Source organism: Balaenoptera physalus, assembly GCF_965194825.1.
Source record: "Balaenoptera physalus genome assembly, chromosome: 9".
In the NCBI taxonomy this organism is placed as follows: Eukaryota; Metazoa; Chordata; class Mammalia; order Artiodactyla; family Balaenopteridae; genus Balaenoptera; species Balaenoptera physalus.
In genome coordinates this window covers 26392795-26410907 of record NC_138888.1, presented here as the reverse complement: position 1 = coordinate 26410907, position 18113 = coordinate 26392795, and the positions used below count along the sequence as shown (strand labels likewise).

General features: G+C 40.0%; 1 pseudogene across 1 annotated transcript; it reads left to right on the top strand.

Moving 5' to 3' along the window:
• Positions 1-1310: 1310 nt before the first annotated feature.
• Positions 1311-15250, top strand: LOC309666849 (heterogeneous nuclear ribonucleoprotein A1 pseudogene; annotated as a pseudogene). The gene has a single exon. The product of its transcript is annotated as a heterogeneous nuclear ribonucleoprotein A1 pseudogene (transcript).
• Positions 15251-18113: the final 2863 nt, after the last annotated feature.

The window sequence follows — 18113 nt, the reverse complement described above, 5'->3', positions numbered from 1 at the left end:
TAATGCAGACACACTTTTTCATGGAAACAGTAACAACAGCCTCCTGGGTATGGGGGGCGGGGCCGGGGGTGTGTGTGGAATGAGCAAGAGGAGATTCTTCCAGATGAATGAACAAATGAATGGATGCTAAAAAAAAAAAGTCCAAACCCAAAATTGTTTTAGGTGACTAATTAAGACCCCCTCTTAGAAAAGCTGTTGCTAGGTAAACAAAACTGTTTAAAACATGTTCATCATTAGTGTCCCCTGACAGAAGGATGAGGTGGCAGACTTGGTGACAGAAGGGAGAAGAAGAGCGGCATATGGCCCCCAGTTCTGTCCCCTGCTGACAAGCTGCTTCGCTACAAGCCCCTTTTGCTCTGTATTCCGTGCACACAGCAGATTGCTATGCCCCAACTTTCCCATCTGTACCCCAGACTCGTGTCCCAACAGCGTGGCTGCTGTGCCAGGTTCCGCGCCGTAGGGGCGGGGGTGGGTTTAAGGGGGTGGGGGATGGAGGGCAGGAGCAAGGGCTTCCACGGGATCTGGGGGAGGACGGGAAAGGAGATTAACAACCAATCATCACCATGCTATCCATAATGTAGTCTCCACAGCATTACATGGTATATTTCCAGTGGGGATTAGCCCATCCATCACCGGCCTTTATTGGCCCCCTTTTTTGTTGTTGTATAAAGCCCAAACACTGTCGTAAAATTCTAAACTGCTTAATTGCTGTGCTGTAAAAATTTGCATATCAGAGGTATGTCATTCCATCATTAAAGCGCACTAGGTATTTGTTACAAGGTCCCAACAATCATGCCAGTGCAGCCCTGAAGAAAGGTCATTATTGGTATTATGCAAAATTTGCTGCCGAATTCAAATCAGCAGCAATTAGGGCTTTGGATACTGTTGGACTCATATTTTGATTCTCTCTGGTTCAAGGCTCACGGCATCCTGACCCCCTTCCTACATGATCAGAATGTTTAAGCAACGTTTTCTACCAGCTTGGGTTCTGGGTCCTTATAAACTTTTCACCTTCACCATCTTATATGCATTGGGGCAGTAAACTAATTTTTGCATCTTAGATCTTGTCTGTGATCAGAATATTCAAATTGCATCACCTAGGTTGCTTGCAGTGCCAAATTTCCTCCTCACCCTTAAAATGAAAGATGGATGAAGTGTTTGTAAAACTTGGGCAGGGAATATGCCAGGGTGGTCAGTAAGCTCACAGGATCTCAAGGGAAATGAGAGATTTCACAATGGAGAAATGCCCTAGCAGTGGTGGCCCACCTCTGCAGGTCCCCACTGGGGGAGGAGGTGCCAGTGGGTGGTGGCAGCGGGAGGGTCAATGACACCCTGCTCTTTCCCAGAGCCTTTGATCCCTACAGAGCTTTCCCTCTGGGTGGAGGGGGATGATTTACAGAGCCCACTCGGCAGGACTCCCTTCACTTAAAAGCAGCCACTCCTGGTTTACCAGCGCCGGCACCCCTCCACCCAGGGTCAGAATGAAAACTAATGGGTAACTAATCCAACTGAAGTTACAGCGGAGACCCTGGAACCATCAGGCCTTCAGCTGGAATTCATCCAGGACACTGGAACAAATGCTGCATTTATTCCCAGCCTGGCAACTTTCTGAAACCCATTGATCACACTGAATGTCTTAAGTCACCTGCACGCAGATCAGCAGAAGCAGGGTCAGTGCGCAGGCAGCATGGGGAGTGCTGATGGGGGGCTCTTCTTTGCCTCTGTCTCCTAAGGAGTAAATCATCAACGATAAACAAACAAGTGATACTCATACGGTGGTTACGTCTCGATTATAGGTGACTTTTACTTTCTTCTTTATACTTTTTTGATTTTTTTTTCTCCCAAGATTTGTACAAGGTGCATGAATTAATTTTATAATAGGGGAAAAAGTTGTTTTTATAAAAGCTACAGAGGCATTAGTAGCATAGGCATTCCTCATCGCACTCGGGGTGGGCGTTCGTGTGGACTCAGAGAGCTTCCATAGCAGGCTTTTCTGGGGGCTCTTCCAGCCAGCAATAAGCACAACTCATTCCAGGCTATGTGTTTTGTTTTTTTGTTTTTTTAAAAATAAATTTATTTATTTTTGGCTGTGTTGGGTCTTCGTTTCTGTGCGAGGGCTTTCTCTAGTTGCGGCGAGCGGGGGCCACTCTTCATCGCGGTGCGCGGGCCTCTCACCATCGCGGCCTCCCTTGTTGCGGAGCACAGGCTCCAGACGCGCAGGCTCAGTAGTTGTGGCTCACGGGCCTAGTTGCTCCGCGGCATGTGGGATCTTCCCAGACCAGGGCTCGAACCCGTGTCCCCTGCATTGGCAGGCAGATTCTTAACCACTGCGCCACCAGGGAAGCCCTATGTGTTTTTTTTAAAGATACAGGCCACTGTGAGACTTTACATCATCTGTGAGAACTAAGCTTTCACCGAGGATGGGTGGCAGGAGGAAGTGAGGACAGTTGGAGAAGACAGCTAAAGAATACATGTAATGTCAGTGGATGAATGGATCAAGAAAATGCGAGAGATATATATATATTCCATAATGCACATATAGTCCATTTTATATATGTATGTATATATTATCAGCCTTAAAAAAGAAAGAAATTCTGTCATTTGCAACAACATAGATGAACCTGGAGGGCATTATGCTAAGTGAAATAAGCCAGACAGAGAAAGAAAAGTACTGCCTGATCTCACTTACATGTGGAATCGAAAAAAAAAAAAAAAGAAAACGTGGAACTCATAGAAATAGAGAGTAGAAAGAAGTTGCCAGGGGCTGGCAGTTGGGGGAAATAGGGAGAAGTTGGCAAATGGGTACAAACTTTCAGTTTTAAGATGAATAAGGTCTGAGGACCTAATGTGTAACGTGGTGACTCTAGTTGATAACACTGTATTGTATGATTGAAATTTGCTAAGAGAGTAGAACTTGAATGTTCTCACACACAAAGGTAAATATGTGAGGTGATGGCTGTGTTAGTTAACATGATGGGGATGGGGAATTTTTTCACAATATATACATATATCAAAATCATCACATTATACACTTTAAATATCTTATAATTCTAGTATTCAATTATACCTCAGTGAAGCTGAAAAAAGAAAAAACTATAAAAAATACATATAATGGGGTATCTTGTCAAAGGCAATAACAGTGATAATAATAATAATAGTTAATACTTTATATAGGCATAGTTCTAAGAAGTTTACATGTATTAAGTCACTTAACACTGGTAACAACCCTATGAAGTAGGTACTATTGTTATTCCCATTTTACAGATGAAGAAGCTGGTGCCCAGAGAGGCTAATTAACTTGCCCAAGCTCATACAACTAGAGGGACTAACATGGCAAATCCAAATCTCTAGTCCAGACCTCTTTTCTAATCCATATATCACTCAGCTTATAGGTCAGCTCCAACTGGATATTCCAAGGGCATTTCATATTCAACATGTTCAAACTGAAATCATCCCTGATCTCCATGCCTGTGCAATCCACTTTTTGCTCCTTATTCAGTGAACAACACTGACAGTTCTGTCACTTAGGCCACAAACCTCAGGGTCTTTCTTGGCTCTTCTTTCTCCTGCATCCATACGCTTGCCAATGGTATCCTCTTAACATCTTTTCCAAGTTCCCTGTGTCTGTCCCACTTTGACTGCCATAGAGTAAGTCCTCACCTCACAAATAAGCGACAGATTATTGTATCTGTCGCTTGTATTGTTTTGCCCATTTCCAGTCTTGACTCCTTCCAATCCTATTACCACAGTTTTCTAGAACATCCGTCTTTTCATGTCACACTTTTACCTAAATTTTGACTGGCTTCCAAACTTCTTACAATAAAATAAAGTTTCTTACAGTTCTCTAGCTTCATTTCCTCTGTCACCATATGCCATAAAATTTCACACACTTTGCTTCTTTACAAGCTCCTTCTCTTGCCTGGAATGTACCATTGTCTTCTGGAAGAGTTCTATTTATTTTCCAAGATGCACCTCCACTCTTCGGCTTTCCCAGACACCACTCTTCTGACCCAAGGCGAATTAATATCCTTTCTCCAAGTTCCTGCCCTCTAATGTACATCTAATTCATGTCTGCTATTCCCTCTTCATACTGTGTACATCTAAATTACACTCAGGTTGGTATCCAAGGAGACAGAGCTGTATCAAATGTGTCAGAGAGCTAAGTTATGACCCAGGGGAATCAGTCCCAAGAGAAGGGAATCCTAATGGAGAAGCTTGTGAGCCCTGCAGAAAGAGAGGTCTACAGCATCCAGCCTACAATTCCCATGAAGTAGAGGATTTCCTAGGTAGTTGAGTCAAGATATTGTACATTGGACAAACCTACAAAAAGAAGATTGTGGAAAACTAAAGGGAGATAGAACAGACCAGGGGTGTGAAGCAGCGCATGGCTACTCCTGCCATTGGGATAAGTAATGGTCTCTGTATTATAAAGTTGTAGTACAGATTAAATGAGATAATGCATGTAAAGTGCTTTGCATGGGCCTGGCACGAAGTTAGTGGCTCCCTAAATATTGGTTAGTATTAATAATTGCAATATTGATGCTGGGCAGGAGTGCTACTTCGTTTCTCCTATGTGTGTACATTACAAAAAAGACTTGTGTTTGAGTCTAAAGTGGACCTAAAGGTCTGAACAAAATTTAAAGTGACTTTCTGAATCACATTTACATTTGACCATAACTCATAAGTCGACTTGGTAGATAAACCCAGCCAAATATCTAGGCCAGGCTATATAACAAAATGATCAGGGCTCAGATAAATCAGATATTTTTGACATCTCTGCAATGTCAGAGTTAGAAGTGACCGAACTTTATTTAACCGCATGATGAATCATTAACTCTGCAGGCATTTGAGACATAAATTTTGATCACAAACAAGATGCTCATTTTAGGGATTTTATTTATGCATTCTTTCATTTTTGGCAAAATTCTGTATATTAGACCATGGGTTGGCAAAATTTTTCTATAAAGGGCCAGATAGTAAATGTTTTAGGCTTTGTGGACCAATGCGTTCTCTGTTACAGCCATTCAATGGTGCCACTGAAGAGATAAAACAGTCAACAGACAAGAGTAAATAACTGGGCACGGCTGTGTTCCAACTGACTTTATTTATAAAAACAGGTGGTAGACCAAATTTGGCCCATTTGCCAACCTCTGTACTAAATACAAAGCCCTTGACTTTGTGGAACTTATAGCCCGTAGAGGAGGCAGGCATCGTGTGAACCAGAAGATACTAGGTGTTATGTCAGAAGTATGTATATCATGGAAGAGGTACTTCAACAGACCATCTTGTAAAATGGGAGGATTGATATGGTCTAGAAGAGATCCCTGAAACTCACAACTCATCTTCTTGGGTGGAGGGATTCAATCACTCACCATCGATCAGAATCACCAGAATTGTTTTACTTTATGGCAGTAGTGTTAAACCTGAAGGGTGTTAGACTGAAAATTTTGCTTTATTTTAAATACAGTAATGCTTGACCATGTTTCTGGAATGTTGGTATCTCTTCAGGAGATTTGTACCACAATCTATATTCATTATGCTGTCATTATCTCAATAATTTCTTTTCATGTTAAAGCTTTTTTTTTTTTTTTTTTTTTACCAAAAGGATTGCTTATTAAATTAAGATGAAATGGCAATTAATCTAGAGTGTTATCAAAGACAGGAACATGCATTTGTCTGAATCTCTGTTTATAAACATCAATGGCCTGTTAATGTACTAATATTTAGGAGGGCAACATGATAAAAAGCTTCCCTGCCTCTGTTAGCTCATTTTGTGTTAACATATTCCTGTCACCAGTTAGGCAATTAACAGAGACTAAAGGAACACTAATTGTAGGCTTCTCTGCCAGTGTGCTGGGTCAGCTTTATTCCTAGGAGCTCGCTTAATGAATTTGTAATAATTGTAAGTGATGAAAGTGGGCGATCTTCTTTGAAAAACAAACATGGTGATATTGCTACGGAGATTGAGATTAGAGAAAAGTCCTTTTCTATGTGACACTGTTGTAAAGCAAGCACTTTGGGGAGATGCAGGGACAGGTCAACGAAATTTTCAGACAGAGCAATGCTGAGAACGCAAGAGGGTTCTTCGTGTCAAATTCTTCCCAGATGATGATTGTGGAGAAAACAGCTGCAACACAGCTCACCATTTGATGAATTTATACGGAAATTGCTGCCTTCCAATCATACACAGTGAAGTTCCTATGAGTTGGTTAAATTACATGCTAGTCTAGGCCCTTCCCATCCATGTTCAGGAGGGTCTTCTGTACTTTCTTTGCTTATTTTGTATTGTTTGCCCCATTTCAATGAATGAATATTTTTGAAAATATTCACTTTTACTAAAAGCAAACTGCAATGGAGCCCATGACGTAAAATGTGGGAGAACAGAGTTGAGGATGTTCCTGAGACCTTTGGTGCAGACAAGACAATAGAAAGAACTTAGAGCAAGTGTCAGGAAGAATGAGTAGCTGGGACATGATAACAGCACCAAGGTGCAGAAAAAAGTTCTGCAACTGTCCTATTAACATACCAGATTTGATTTGACTCCATTATATTTTATCAAATAGTTTAGAAAGCTCACAGCATAAAACATCATCATAATTGTAATCATATATTTGGGGATTTAACGTGCACACCATAATGTACCATTAGTTACACAAATAACTAATAATTTGCTAATGACAATATTATGTTAAGTCAGTTTAGGGGCAATTAAAGTGAGTGATATTTACATATGCCTAATGAATCACAGTCGATGGCAGATTAAGAGATTCTAATGAATATTCATCCAGACATTCGCAACCAGCTTCACAGTTTATAAACTGAATTATGGTTGATTTGCCCTTTTAAAAATGAATATGTGAGTATCTTCTGCATGGTGAGAATGAACAATTGGGCCTGACTGTAAAATTTTTTTAAAGCAATGTACTGGTCAGAACACAAAACATTTTTATGCACTCTCATACCCTCAGCTTCACTGTTCTTTTTTATATCGCAGATCAGTGTTGATGAACTATCTCCATTTTCATTCTAATCCATGACATGAAATATAGAAATTGTTTACTGTAAGATTAAATGGAAATCAAGTTTTATGCAGCCCCACTGAGGAAATAATTACAGGTAGTTTTTGCCATTGAAACAGTGAATACAAACTCTCTTTTCATTCTCTAGCCATCCCCATGCAACTCAGAAGGCTGCTTTTGTAGCTATACGTTGTCATGATAAAATTGGGGTTGATTTACTATCCTTTCAACTTGGTCATTTTAAAAAGTAATAAAACAAACAAACAAAAACACTTTACTTTGACCCTGTGAATACAGGTTAAGACCAAACAAGGTTATGGTTTGAGCATTTAATTTCTCCTAAAAATTATAACACTTTCTGCTTTGACTAGCTGTTCCTTGTAAATATTGTTAGTCTTGTCTCTGTTGCAAAGATGAAGGTCAAACTCTTTGTCTTTTTCAAGATCCCGCAATAGGTTCCCGAGAGACCAAATATCTACAGCTCCCATTTCTTTTTTACCTTAAATTAAACAGAATTGTCTCCCTGCTGTTTCAGATTATAAAGATATTAATTATTGCTGGCATTTTTTCCTACATAGGAAGTTAGAGATTAGAACTAGAGCATCTTGGTCCACGGGAGTGTAGTAAGACAGTTGAACAAGCATGTGCTTGATGTCTGGCCCTTATAAGATGTCAAACTTGTATAAATAGAACTAGTGAGAGAAACCTCCAAAAACAAACAAGTGTTTTAAAGGCATGGGGGTAAACTTTGAAGGGTGACTGGAGCCTCTTGTTCCTAATGGACCAGAGGTCAAGGTGAGTGGGTTTCCAGGCTCAGCAGTTCTTTTTTACTATTATTATTTTAAAATTTCATTTATTTTGGCTACACCGTGTCTTAGTTGCGGCATGCATGCGAGATCTAGTTCCCCGACCAGGGATCGAACCCGGGCCCCCTGCATTGGGACCACAGAGTCTTCCGCACTGGACCACCAGGGAAGTCCCGCAGCAGTTCTTTTAGGCTGGGAATAGTACAGAAAATATAAAAATGGCCTCCATCTATTCTCCCTATGCAAATGAAGTTCCCATAAGTGAAGAGTGATCATTTCACTCTCTTATTCAAAAACTTAGCAAAGACGTCAATTCTCCCCACATCAATCTACAGATTTAAAGGGATCGCAATCAAATTCTCAGCTGGATCTTTTGAAGGTATAAACGAGTCAATACTGAAATTGATATGGAAAGACACAGAAACCAGAATAGCTCAAACAATTCTGAAAACAGAAGAATAAAACTGAAGGGCTCACACTACCTCATTTCAAGACATACTCTAAGGCCACAGTAAACAACACATTGTGTATTGGCAAAAGGACAGTTATGTAGATTAATGGAACAGAATAGTGAATTTAGAAATAGATCTACCACATAAATATGACCAATTGATTTTAGACAAAGATACAGAGGAAATTCAAGGAAGAATACTATAGTAACAAATGATGTTGGAACAACTGGACACCCATAGGCAAAAACAACCACAACCACAATCAAAAAACTTGGATTTAATCCTCACGTTTTAAACAACAGTTAACTCAAAATGGATCAGAGACTTAAATGTAAAACGTGAAACTATAAAACTACTAAAAAAAAGATATAGGTAAAAATCTTCATGACCTGGGCTTAGGGAAAGAGTTTGACAAGATTCAGAACATGCCACCCTAAAATACGGCACCTTGGCATATTGAATATTTTAAGCTGAAGGAATTTGAGAGAAAGCAGGTGCAGGAAGGATTCTCTGACTTCCTCCTTCTCCTCTGAGGTATATCGTAAGACACTCATGTGGAACATCTACCTGGAAGAAAGGAGCATTCTTATCTCTGAAGACAGAGGGACACCAAGGGGAACCTAAACAAACTTGCTAGGTTTCCCCCAGTTTACTCCCCTTAGCTCATACCTTTTCGTGGCGTCACGTTTTTCCACGATTTTTCAGTCTTCATCAAACCTAGCATACACATGCTCAGGTTTAACTGTTTCTTCAGGTGTTCATTTCCTTCTGAAGAATCCGATGTTACATTAAACTTATATTAAATACATTTGTATACTTTTTTCTTGTTAATCTATTTTTTTTGTCAGTTCAGTTTACAGACCCCACCAGGAGAAGCTGGGAAAGTAGTAAGAAAAAGAATTCTTTCCTCCCCTGTAAGTTCTTAAACACAAAACCAAAAAAACAGGATCCATAAAATTAAAAATTGATAAATTAAATTTGATCACAATTAAACATTTTGGTTTTGTGAAAGACACAGAAAAGAGAAGTAACAAACTGGGGGAAAATATTTGCAAATCATATATCTAACAAAGGACTTCTTACCAGAATATGTAAAGAATGCTCAAAATTTAACAGTAAAAAAACAAACAACCAGCTAAAAAAAAATAACCAAAAAGACTTAAAGAGACACTTCACCGAAGAGGGTATACAGAAGCAAGTAAGCACATGAAAAAAAAATTCAACCTCAATTGCTAGTGGTAAAAGCAAATTAAAACCACAATATGGGACAAAGCTATTTTATGGCTAAAATAAAAAACACTAGAAATACCAAATACTGGCAAGGATGCAGAGCAACTGGAATTGTCACACATTTCTGGTGGAAATGCAAAATGGAAATCAGTTTGGCAGTTTCTTATAAAGTTAAACATACGCTTACCATATGACCTAGAAATACCATTCCAGGGGTATTTATCCTAAAGAAATAAAAACTTATGTTTACACAAAAGTCTGTACACAAATGTTTATAGCAGATCTATCCATAAATATCAAAAACTGGAAACAAACAAAATGTCTTAATTTAACGGATGAGTAAATTAACAATGGAATACTACTCAGCAAGGAATAAACTATTAATACAAATAACGGCTGAGAAGAATCTCAAAAGCATTAAGCTGAGTGAAAGAAGGCAGTCTCAAAAGGTTACATACAGTATGATTCCATTTATATGACCTTCTCAAAAGGACTAACTTGAGTGAGGGAGAACACACCAGTGGTTGCCAGAGGTTAGGGAAGGGAGAAAGGTGTGACCGCAAAGGGAGAGCACAGAGGAGATTTCTGGAGTGATGACATTGTCTTGTTTCCTGATTATGGTGGTAGATAAAAGTGTTAAAATTCATAGATCTGTACACACACAAAGCAATCTATTTTATTGTATGTTAATTTAAAAAATAAAATGAAAACTTTTAGTGGAGTTCTATTTCCTACTCTATCAAATCTAAACTCTCTCTGCCTATGTGTGAGCCTCTCCATCATCTGCTTCCCCTCTTTGTCATGTTTCTAGGTCCGTTTCCTATCTGTCCCCTGAGGCAGCTCAGCTGTGCCCCTACCCCCCATCCATCTTCCCTCCTTTTATGAACAAACATTATTGATCCTCTATAAAAGGCCAGCTACAGTGCTAGCCTTGGGGGTGCAAGAGCTTCTGGGCTATAATAGCCCCTCCTCTTCTCTCCTCTTCACCCTTCCCTTCCCCCCTCCTCTTCTTTTTATTCAAATCAAGTCCCACCCCTTTTGCCACTTCAGCTCCAGGCATTCCTGCAACCACCAGACTCAAGTTCTCTGTCATCCATCTGCACCAGTAAACTAATTGCACCACAGCTGTTTCTGGTTTTGTTGCACTCTTCCAGTTAGATTTAGTTCTCTGAAAATAGGAACTTTTTGTTTGTTTGCTTTTTCAGTCAGACCTCAGATGATCAAACAGCTCTTAACATAAGAGTAAGTGCCCTATAAATAGCTCACTATTTAAAACATGTATTGGGAGATACGTTCGTTAGATTGCTCCTTTCTGCCAGTGGACGCTGGGCAGTAAGCATCGTTGATGTCTCCCCCCTCCACTGCCGTCATGTCTAAGTCAGAGTCTCCCAAAGAGCCTGAACAGCTGCGGAAGCTCCTCCTCAGATATGTGATCTTTGAAACAACCAATGAGAGTCTGAGGAGCCATTCTGAGCAAATGGGGAACGCTCACAGACTGTGTGGTAATGAGGGATCCAAACACCAAGCGCTCCAGAGGCTTTGGGTTTGTCACATATGCCACTGTGGAGGAGGTGGATGCGGCCATGGATGCAGGGCCACACAAGGTGGATGGAATAGTTGTGGAACCAAAGAGGGCTGTCTCAAGAGAAGATTCTCAAAGACCTGGTGCCCACTTCACTGTGAAAAAGATTTTTGTTGGTGGCATTAAAGAAGACACTGAAGAACATCACCTGAGAGATTATTTTGAACAGCACGGGAAAATTGAAGTGATTGAAATCATGACGGACCGAGGCAGTGGCAAAAAGAGAGGCTTTGCTTTTGTAACATTTGATGACCATGACTCGTTAAACGAGATTGTCATTCAGAAATACCGCACTGTGAATGGCCACAACTGTAAAGTAAGGAAAGCCCTATCTAAGCAAGAGATGGCTAGTGCCTCATCCAGCCAAAGACCTGGAAGTCGTTCTGGAAACTTTGGTGGTGGTCGTGGAGGTGGTTTTGGTGGGAATGACAGCTTTGGTTGTGGAGGAAACTTCAGTGGTCATGGTGGCTTTGGTGGCAGCTGCGGTGGTGGGGGATATGGTGGCAGTGGGGATGGCTATAATGGATTTGGTAATGATGCAAACCATTTTGGAGGTAGTGGAAGCTACAATGACTTTGGCAATTACAACAATCAATCTTCAAATTTTGGACTCATGAAAGGATGAAACTTTGGAGGCAGAAGTGCTGGCCCCTGTGGTGGTGGAAGCCAATACTTTGCCAAACCACGAAACCAAGGTGGCTGTGGCGGTTCCAGCAGCAGCAGGAGCTCTGGCAGGGGCAGAAGGTTTTAATTACTGCCAGGAAACAAAGCTTAGCAGGAGAGGAGAGCCAGAGAAGTGACGGGGAAGCTACAGGTTACAACAGATTTGTGAATTCAGCCAAGCACAGTGGTGGCAGGGCCTAGCTGCTACAAAGAAGACATATTTTAGACAATACGCATGTGTATGGGCAAAAAAGACTCGAGGACTTTATTTGTGACTAATTGTATAACAGGTTATTTTAGTTTCTGTTCTGTGGAAGGTGCAAAGCATTCCAACAAAGGGTTTTAATGTAGGTTTATTTTTTTGCACCCATGCTGTTGATGGCTAAATGTAATAGTCTGATCATGAAGCTGAATAAATGTGTCCTTTTAAATAAATAAATAAATAAATAAACCATGCATTGGCATTGAAGTGAATGAGTAAGCATTAACCCTAGGAAAATATGAACACAGTTCTGAATTAGAAGGAGGTCTAAATTTCCCTTATTTCCACTTCCTCTTCCACTGCTTCTCTTGACATTGTTATAAACGCTGTCTTTCCTGACTCTTCTCAGCAAGAACTATATTGCTTTATTCAGCTTCACTTCACACTCTTTAATCTTTTCCTGACCTTTTTCCTTCAGGAACCTGAACATTTTCTCTCTTTTATTCTCTAACTTTCAGACTACTTATATTCTTAATTTAATTCTCCACTTTCCTAAGACTTTCTTGGTACTAGATGGTTTATACCTTACAAATGCCTCGCTTCCACTTCATGAAAAATTTTTTGCAAATTTCATCTTAATTTGTTACTTTTACTTTTCACATGTTTATGGACAGATGCTAAGAATAATCCAACCTTGGTGTGTAGAGCATTAGTATCTGTTCGTCTCCTTCTTCAGGTCATGTGTTGGCATCCAGTTCTTCTGGATTCCTCCTTCCACTGCTGTCCTCGAGTTCCTGCTTCTCTCTGCAATTTGCCTTCTCTTACTCTCCTGCTGGGAGCCATGGTTGCTGTGATCCTACCGTAATCATACTGTCATGATGGAAGGGAAATGCTTCTTCTTAGAGCAGCTTGAAAAGCACCAGGAGCTTGGATTTTATTTATTCTTGATTTTATTTTTACCTTGGTCCCAGAAAGCCACCCAAAGCCTCCTTTGTATAAAATGATCTGGGATACAGTGGCATCCTTACAGCTGAGGGTGGCCTTTCCTGTTTTATGGAAGGAGTCTGACCAAATAGAAGAGACAGATTAAAGGCGTTCCTAACGAAGAGGGGAAGCAACAGAGGAGTGGGAAAGCAGAGACTGCTCCCCCGACCCCAACAAGAAGTCAGAGCCTACACTTCTCCCCCAACCCAAGAGAGGTTCCCCTTATTTCCAGTAGGGCGATTTCCAGCAAATGTCTGTCCTCTGAGAAGTAACTTATTTATCTTCATGTTCATCACAATCAGTTGTTTCTGCAATGTTAGCAGCAAAATCAGCAAAAGATTTCCACATTTCAAGATAAATCAGAATCTCCTCGCCTCCTAACTTCCACCTCAGTAACAAAAAATGAAAATGCAGAAATCCTACAATGCAGCCACGTTTGCAGTTCCTGTGGGTGAAACCCACATTTGATAGCTGTATGTTTATAGGTGAATCAAGTGACAGAACCAAGAATGACCTTCTATTAGTGTGGGCATTTTAGAGCCAGAGAGAAAAGATGGACTGTTACACCCCAAAATGTTAACAATGAGTAGCTTTGTATGGCAGTTTTGAATGGTTTTGTTCCTTAGATTTTTCTTTATCCACTAAATTTTCTAGAGCTCCGTCATTTATTTTTGGTAAGAAATAATGTTATGTTTAACCCAATTGCAATACAGGTCAGCATTGTTTACCTTCTTAATAGGACATAGTACCTTTTCATGCCGAGAACAAAGATAAGTTAAAAATTTTATTTGAATTAAAAATACATAAACAATCTCAAAAATAAGAGAATATCTCTGTGGTCCAGAAATAAGAGAGTGAGGGATGGTGGAGGTCCCAGTCTTCCTGGCTCTAGAATAGGAAACTAGCACGGCTGCTGGGGGCTCCCAGGTGTGGCGGAACAGACTTGCACCTCTTCTGAGTGGGACGTGACATTGACCTGGCTGTGTGACACGGAGGGTCAGGGTACTTTGCCCTTCCAGAAAAAGGGCTTAGAAAAAGCTGCAGCTGTGGCGCAGGGCTGTCACCAATAACCAGCAGCAGGAGAGAGAAGCTGGGGTCTCCCAGGCAGAGCTGCGCCCAGAGGCACCTGCTGGCAAAGAGGTGGGATCAGCATTGATCCCATGGATAAGACACCCCGACTGCTCCCACAGAGCTTGGCTCTGAATGGGGACCTAGGCCGGGTGAGAGCAATCACAGTTTCCGAGGCAAGGAGAGGTGAGCAAGAGAAGTGGGGCAACAAACACCGGCAAAAGGAAATTTCCACTCAAGATGACATGGCAATTAAAAGTTTAAGATGCAGAAATGAAACTCATGTCGTAAATGATAGCCAAAATACTCACCGAATCGGGGATTCATCCCTGAAAGGATAGAAATAATACAGCCATCTGAAAAACATGTTAAAACTCCCACTGAGCTAAAGGGGGAAAAAGAACTTAGCAAAATAAGAAATTATAGGAAGGGATTATGAAACAAAAGCAAGTGGATATGATAAAGAACCAGGAAAAAGTCCTGGGAATAAAAAGTATCACCACTATAATTAGAAAAAATAAAAACAACTCTAGATGAACAAAGAGAATTAATGAATTAGAAGGTATGCTGGGATATTTACCCAGAACACGGAACCAATGAAAAAATATGAGATAGAAAAGATTAGATTCACACTTCAGCATAGATATAACATAAAAGTTCCAAAGTAGAGATTGAGGACACGGTAGTAGATAATTAGTATAGCTGAGGATTTTCCAGAGTTAAAAAACAAATCCTCAGATTGAAAGCACACATGAACAAATCTCTATTTTCTAATACACAATTTGTATATACAAATTCCTGTTATTTTATAAAGTAGGGATTTGTTCATGTTAACGCATGCCCAGCTGTAGTCCCAAATGAAAAGCAGAAGGAGACAACTCAGCACTTGCCGGGGCTCTCACCCTCCGTCTCACACTCACTCAAACACACACAGAGTGTGCAGAGAGTTACCTCTGGGTAACTTGGTGCATGCCTCTTCTTCCCGCCCCATCTCCCACAGCAGCGGGAATCCTACACAGCAGGAGACTTCCCTGGTGGTCCAGCGGCTAAGACTCCGCACTCCCAATGCAGGGGGCCCAGGTTCGATCCCTGGTCAGGGAACTAGATCCCCCATGCAGCACCTACGAGTTTGCATGCCAGCAACTAAAAGATCCCGCATGCGCAACTGAGAGATCCCACATGCCGCAAGGAAGACCGGCACAGCCAAATAAATAAATATATTTAAAAAAAAAAAAGAAAGACACCTGAGCTAGGCAAGGCCAACCTTAGGTGTGCCTTTGGCTGTGCCACTCTTATTGGTATGTAATGTACATTGTTTCATTGAAGTTGTAACACAGGTTGGCATGGACTGTCTTCTCAGCTCAATTCCTTCTCTCTCCATCCATCCCATTTAGTGTTTCAGTTCTAGGTTATCAAAGAAAAATGTCAGAAAGGGACCATATACCTTTGGTTAACTACAAAATAGACACCTGCAGCCACAAGGGGACCTTTCTTCCTGCACCCCCTGCAGCCTACTTGCTTTGGGGTGATATTTATACCAAGCATCCCTTCATTCCATCAAGCAGCAACATTAAATCTCTTGTTCTGCACTTTACTGGCTGAAGGTTGTAAACGTTTTATGAGCCGCTGAGCTTGCAGCATTACTATTTTATTAGAAGGTTGAATATCTTTTCTTCGTAGCTGGGCTACTAGTGAAGTTGTTCTTTCTCTTAAAAATGTTAACTTCATGCTTGTTATGAAATGGAAATTGGCAGGATGTTGTAAGTAACTGTTTGAAACTGGTTTGCCCATTTGAAAGCAAGCTTGGATAGCACTAGGACTTTTTTTTTTTTCTTTTGGATTGACCTATAAATAACTGAGGGATGGAAAGGGATTTTTTGATTCTCTAACAACTGGATTCAATAAAGTCCTTCTGGATTCAATCTGTGATTGCTGAGGTATATTATATTCAAACTTTGGCATCAATCCAAAGAATCAATTATGAATTTACTCAGGTGCACATCAGAATGAAGCAGTCGAGATAGAGAATCAAGTTACCTGGCTGATCCTGGACAAGCCACAGAATAGTTTTGAACATTATTTTCTCATCTCTTCTGTCTCTGACATTTCTTACTCTGCCTTTCTCACAAACAGAGAACCAAATAAGTCGGGGAAGTGAAATGGGGAGAAATTAGCTCTTCTAGAAAGCTAGACTAGGGTGCTTCTCCTCCATGATGAAAGAATGATGTTACAAAGGGACCATGCTCTCCCCAACCAGGAAGAGCCAATATGACCACCAGCTTCCCAAAGGGAACCACTCCAAGCATGTTCTTGTCCTCTCCCATGTCTCTGTTCATACTGCCTCCTCAACTATGATGTTTGTCTCCCCTTCTTTATCTTAAAAGCATCTCATTTTCAAAACCAAGTTCACTTGTCACCTCCAATCTGCAGCCTTTCTAAATTCCTTTCCCCTCATGCATACAAGTGAGAATTACTCCTTCCTTGCTATTCTCATTTTAAGTCTTACTCCATCTGTTCATTCATCTATTTACTCAACAGTCTTCTACTAAATATCTGCTATGTGCCATGGCACTGGAGAGAAAACGATAAATAAAGTACAATTTATATCCTTAGGAGCACAGATCTTTGTTTCCATATTATATTTGAGTTCCCAGGAAAGATTTGTTGAGGATGAGACCTTATTGAAGCCATTTTTCTATCTCAGTGCTTACCATTGTCTAGCACACAGTAGTTGTTCAAAAGATATTTCTTAAGTTGATTTGAAAGGAAGGAGTTGAAGAGTTAGATCTTCATTCTAAAGAATACGTTCCATGGATGATATATTGGGAGGCCTCCAAAGACTGAGGTCAAAAAGATTTTTCCTGTGATGCAGATTCTTTTAGTCTTTTATTTTTTTAATTTTTAAAATCATTTTTATTTGAAGTATAGTTAACTTACAATGTTGTGTTAGTTTCAGGTGTACAGAAAAGTGATTCAAGTGTATATATTCTTGATAGGGATTCTTTTAGTCTTTAAATCAAATTGCATTTCTTTAGTTTATTAATTCAGGAAATATTTATTGAGGGTTTACCCTCTATCATGTTCTGTGTTAGACATTGAAGAAAAGATAAATAAGCAATGTATATAGCATACATGTATATATGTACATAAATATAGGTGTATAACATATACAAGTCAGATATTATTATTATTGCTATTATTACATGGAAAACCTATAACTTGCCCCTCAGCAGTAGAGTTATGACAAGAGTCTATTCGGATAAAAGTGAAGAGTTCAATTATCAGTCTCCCCCATTAGACAAATGCTCTATAAAGGACCGTGTCTTCCTTTATGTCATCACCCCAGCATAATATTGGGGATAGCAGATGTTCAGAAAGAATTTGATGAATGAATGAATTGTACAGCCATTATTTTGAGTGTTGAAGTCTGGTGAAGATATTTGCTTCTGTCTAAAACAGGGCAGCCAGTTGCTTTATAGTGAAATGGTACAGAATTCATTTTGGATCAGACAGGTTTGAATCAAATTGGATTTGTTTTTACATTAATGAAAGTCTCAGGATTTCATAAAAATTTATAAAATCTTACACTAGATAAAGCCCTGGGATTAGAAGAGTTTAAACAAAATCAGTGGAAAGTTCTCTTGTATAAGAAAAAAAGTAGACTCGTATAGAGAAGCGTAACTTCGAGATTGTACATGTCTTAGAGTTCACTTGTCTCTATTTTTATATTATACATGTCACTATTGAACTAGGACAACTTAAAAAGCCTTATTCCTAAGAGACATAGCAAGAATACTTGATATGATAAGACAGCCCACTAAAGCAAAAGGAGTCAATTGCTTAACTAGGCAAATAATTTTGAAAATTTCCTTCCAACACAGTGAGACTCCATAGCCAGAACGTCTGATGTTGTCTCCCCTGTGACTATTAAAATAAGACTCAAATTTTATAAAGGATTTCCCTGAAAGACAGCAAATATTATATCAAAAGAAAATATCTGCCTATACAGGAGTACAGCATCATTAAAGTGTTACTGCATGTCAATTCTGAAATGATTTGAGAACAGCACTTCTAGGTCTTATCTTTTTTTTGCCAGAACAGCGTTCA